Source organism: Podarcis vaucheri (assembly GCF_965113315.1).
Source record: "Podarcis vaucheri genome assembly, chromosome: 9".
Lineage (NCBI taxonomy): Eukaryota > Metazoa > Chordata > Lepidosauria > Squamata > Lacertidae > Podarcis > Podarcis vaucheri.
Genome location: NC_138767.1, coordinates 46,512,712 through 46,518,309, shown reverse-complemented (window position 1 = coordinate 46,518,309; position 5,598 = coordinate 46,512,712).

The following is a 5,598-nucleotide window of genomic DNA, read 5'->3' as shown; positions in this document are numbered from 1 at the left end:
TTAATGGATTTTACGATGCACCATATAAGCTTCGAATGCTTCACTACCTTTTTTTTGGATTTTAACCAAATTATAGGCAAAGTGAATTCAGTGAAATAAAGCTCCTTTTTATATTTCATAGTCTGCAATCCTATGTAGGCATACTTATGAGTAACTATCATTGGACTCAGCTGGGGCCTACTCCCAAGTAAACATGTATCTACAATTGTACTGTGCAATATTATCCTCTCACAATAATCTCTAGGGAAGGGAAAATGTACTATACAATTAACTGTGCTATGGAGCTCAGTAGTGAGGGGGAAGGTTAAATCATGCCAATTCTGGTTTCAGTAATCAGCTTTGCTAGTAGATTAGGGATATGTGTCTGTATTAGAAGGTGTAAATCTCCTGTAGGCTGGAACACAGGGCACATAAATAACACCACTGCTGTGAGTTCCTTGGAATATGTGAAGATCTGATGCCCGCCTAAGCCTAAGATGTGACATAATAAGGCAGAGGGTAAGGTGGAATTTAGTTTAGATTTGTAGATGGATTCCATTGCTTGGATTTGCTTTTCATATGGCTGTAACTCTGCAATCCTGTGCATGTCTACTCAGAAGAAAACTGATCTAAGTAGGATTTGCTCCTAGGTAGAATTCATGTAGGATTGCAGCCTAAAGGCAGCTTCATATCTTTAAGTACATCTCACCTGCTGACTGTCCAAGTGTCTAAAGCAGAGATGTGGAGATAAATAGGTACCACTGTGGCGGGAAGGTAAATGGCGTTTCCATGCGCTCTGGTTTCCATCACGGTGTTCCGTCCCGCCAGAGGTGGTTTAGTCATGCTGGCCACATGACCCAGAAAAGCTGTCTGTGGACAAACACTGGCTCCCTCGGCCTGAAAGCAAGATGAGCGCCGCAACCCCATAGTCACCTTTGACTGGACTTAACCGTTCAGGGGTCCTTTACCTTTACCTTCACAACTGTAACGTAGTGAATTGAGCAGAATGGAAGGCAAGAGACCAGGCAAATTTTGGCCTTGCAGTGGGTGCTGCTGAATTGTTGAAGACCAAAGTCTGCCACTGGTGGCCGCCTGATGTCTACAGGACCACAGGCTCAGACACAGTGGGCCCTGCCACTGCATGTGAATTGTGGCAACTGCCTGTGTGTGCCTGGTGCTGATGCCACGGCTGCTCATCAGTGTCCCTTCAGATTTGGGCAAAGAAAGGTACAGTGGTACCTTGAATTAAGTACTTAATTTGTTCCGGAGGTCCGTTCTTAACCTGAAACTGTTCTTAACCTGAAGCATCACTTTAGCTAATGGGGCCTCCTGCTGCCGCCATACCGCCGGAGCACGATTTCTGTTCTCATCCTGAAACAAAGTTCTTAACCTGAGGTACTATTTCTGGGTTAGCAGAGTCTGTAGCCTGAAGCGTCTGTAACCTGAAGCGTATGTAACCCGAGGTACCACTGTATATAGCACTTCACAGAGAATCATAAGATAGGGCTACTTGTCTTTAATCAAACAGGAGGGCACCAGGCTTGGTTATATTCAGTAGAGAAGGAAATGTATTCTGCATATATATTAGAGGCACTTTGCTGTTTGCAGAGATCCAGGTCATGCTAATGCAAGCAAGGGATTTTGCAGCCGTGATTGCTGAAGGGCTGGAGGTCCAAACATACAGTATGCAGAGATCCAAGAAAGATACACAGGTGAGCTGAAGTGGCAAATAATGTAGGATGCACACATGCGCCTCCATCAGCGCCACATCACCTCCAGGATTCAACAGCCTGCTCCCAGCTATTTCCTGTACTTGAACTTGGCACTTGCAAAAGGTTATGCTCTGCACACTCTTCTTTATTATTGGGTGGTTGGGCAAGATTAAAATGTTCTTCTAGTGCATAAAAAAAAATCTACACGGAGAGCTGAGTGAATAAACAGCGTTGGAGGTCTCAAACGTTTTGTAGTAATTCTAAAACTCCGTATGAATTGTCCCGCAGTGTGATAAGAGAGGCTACCCATGGCTCCCTCTGCTGTTCATAAACACTGTTCTTGCCTGTCCCAGGAGCAACATCAATAGTGCAAGGCATTTTCTCCTATGAACTGTGTTCTTGATGTTCCCAGTCTCTGCTGGATCGGAGAACAAATGTGCAAGCCAAACTGTGATACCCTGCGATGGCAGCTGTGTTCAGACAGAGGGCTTGGGATGTTATTAAATCACTGAAAGTAGAAAAATGCCACGTGAAGGCTGAAAGTGTATCCTTAATCCTCCCTCCTTGTATACCAGCATAGCAGGACAAAACCATACGTGATTGCTGCTTTTGTTCCATTACAATAACAGCTAGGCAGACTGTACCATTTCACCACTTCCAAGTATAAAAAATACCGGATCAGGCTGGATTTTGGGGTGGAATTTGAAATGTGCCAAATTCCATACTGAGAGCCATTCAGAACTTTCACATTACATGAAGATAGGTTTGTGATTTGGCTGCATTTGTTTTGTCCCAAAATTGCAATTTGCATTGGAAAGTAATAGCTTTGAATCTTATCCCTCTGATCCCCCCCACCCCCAGTTTAAGGTAAGAACAATAAGTGAACACATTTTAACATCAGAATTAAGCACATAGTACATCTTCAAAACATTTATTTATTGCTGCTTTGAATGTCAATAATTGATAAGTGACCTTACTCTTTCTAAGTACTAAGTATTTAATTTCTTTATCTTTAGTTGTACATAATTCAATTTTATTTGTTTTTATAGTTGATGCTTCTTTATTGTTTTCTAATGCAATTTTTACAGAGGTCAAACAAATCCATACAAAATTATACCGTAGAGAGGGAGTCTTGTGTATTTGTTGTATCTTCTAATAAAATCCCACCAGTGGGACTTATTTTAAAGTAAAAGGTTCAGGATTATGTTGCTACATGCTGCAAACTTTCTCTGGATTGCACCTATTGTACAGCAACAGCATATTATCAAAACTGACATGACTGGGGTGCTTTGTGGTATTAAACATTAGAACAATAATTTTTGTCTGCTAAATTGGTTTTGGATTGTGCAAAGTAATATCTACTGTATTGTGAAAAGCTGCAAAATAACATATTATTAAAGCTGCATCCTAGGCTCCACTATCCCTTTTCTTTTTTCTCAATTAGCACTTCTTTAAGAAATAAGGCAACATCTTTCTTTTTACTGTGTAATCATTTGGTTCATACAGGAAACATTGTTTCATGAATATCTTAACAGGTTCCTCAGTTTTCCATGCAAGGCTCCCGAGGACGTGACAAGAGCACAATTAAACTGCAATTAAGTCATTTTGCTTAACTTTTTGCCTGCTGTCTAGCAAATATCCTGGGGTCTATTATTATTGCCCACAAGCATTAGCAAATTAGCCATATCCTTTCCCAGCAGGGATTGAGTCTGTTCCTTGAAGTCATCTTGCTTCTACTTCTTTCGCTTGAATGAAAGTTTCTTCTTACAGCCAAATTGTTTAAGTGCTCTGGCGGCAAAAAGCCCCACTGAAGTTGGCAGTTACTGGCGGGCTACTTATCAGATCACAGGAATGCATGATTCTTGGAACAAAATCAATGTTTGACACATTATTCTGACACCTAGTGACAGTCCTTAAAACATCTGAATTGCTCCAATCGCTGTCAAATTTATAAAATCGGCAATATTCAGCTTTGGTATGATTTTTGCTGTGCCTCCATGTGGATGAACACAGGAAGATGCCTTATACCAAGTCAGACAATCGCTCCATCTAGTTCAGTGTGGTTTTTGCTGCTGGACTACACTTTTAAGGTGTTTTAGACAGGGGTCTCTCACAGCCCTACCTGGAGACTGAACCAATACTTACCAGTGAGTGGATCATCCAAGATCATATGGGTCACAAGTGGCCAGCACACCAGTCTACCCATGAACTCATTTTTTAAAGAGCTTTGTGTCAGGAGGAAATTTCACAGGTGTGCTTTCTTCCGTGTCACTGCCATGCTAATAAAAGAAATAGCACCAGCTCTTTAAAGATAAATTTGGTGGGGGAGGGGGGAAGCAAGTTTGAAGTGTCTGCAGCTAGACTTGACTGTTTACAGTGGTTGGCTTGTTTGTGTGAAATCATTTGCGTGTTGACTTAAGTTTAAGCATGTTGTGAGCCATCTTTGAGGGAGGGTGGAGAGTTTTTTGGAGAACAAATGATAATGGAAATGTCCCAAAGAGGAAACAGGATTACTGTATATTAGATCTTCTTCACCCTGTCCTGTCCTTCAGGCAGGTTAAAGTACCGTATTTTTCGCTCTATAACACGCACCCAACCATAACACGCACATAGTTTTTAGAGGAGGAAAATCCGTAGGCATGCCACCCGTAGGCATTCCCTCCATAACACGCACAGACATTTCCCCTTACTTTTTAGGAGGGAAAAAGTGAGTGTTATGGTGCAAAAAATACGGTACTTTTTAATTTGATTTACAATAATAAAATGCTGACCAAAGCAGCTTCATGTCTAAGTGGGGAGATGATGAAAATAGGGACCGTCCGTTCCATGACGATATTTATATCCCGTCCATCTGACTGCGTTGCCCCAGCCACTCTGGACGGTTTCCAACATAAACAAAAACAGGACAACACATTAAACATTAACAAATTTCCCTATTAGATGTCTTCTAAAGGTTGTATAGTTACTTATTTCCTTGATTGTTGGTTTTTTTTGGGGGTGGGGGTGGGGGAGTTGCATAACCGAAATCGCCTTTGTCCAAAGAGTCAACGCAGACGTATTTACATATTGCACTTTGCAACACAGTATATGCGCCGCTTTCGGGCTGTGGAAGGGAAGCGGGCGCCACGACAGCGGCCCAAGAGATGCGACAGTAGGAGCACATGAGAAATGATGCCTCCTGGGGCGAAGAAAGGCGGACAAGCCGCGGCTGCAGCGCCTAGTGGATAACGCGCCTGTTTCCACAGACACAGAGGCTAACCAGAGTCTGCAGTTCGGCCCCGAGCAACATCCCAGCACGCACTGCGAGAGAACGAACTACAACCCCCAGACTACCCCTCTACGACGGACCCCTAAGGATCATGAAGCGCGGTGCATGCTGGGAACGGTAGTTCAAGTTTAAAGTGCAGACGCCTGACGGGTAGGCCTCCGTCCGCCCGAGCTCTGCGACAAGGTAAGGAAAGGCGGGAAGATACTCATCCCCGGCATAGCTCAGCTTAGACACAGAGTATATGACTTCACACCGTCGGGCAGGCCAGGGTTTTCCCCCCGCTGCCGCTTTCGGTAACCCTCGCTTCCAGGATTCCGCTGGATTTTGTTCGGTGTTGCTGCCCCCTCGCGGCGCGCTTGTGGCGTTAACCTTCCCCAAGCGGCCGTTGCTCCAGGCGACGCAGCCGCGGCGGCTCCGGCCCTTTTCATTGCTTTTGGCGCATGCGCATCTGCTAGCTATAAGCGCGTGCAGAGGGCGGCGTCGTGTGGCGGATCCGCGCTTTAGCTGCTAAGGAACAAGGCAGGAAAGTCGTCGCTGCTGCTTTGCGTGGCCGTTGGGAGGACGCTCCTTAACGCTTGGGGAGAAGGTTACCGCACCCCCCTCCAGGGGAAAACTTTGGGGGAGCGTTTTTCTGTTATT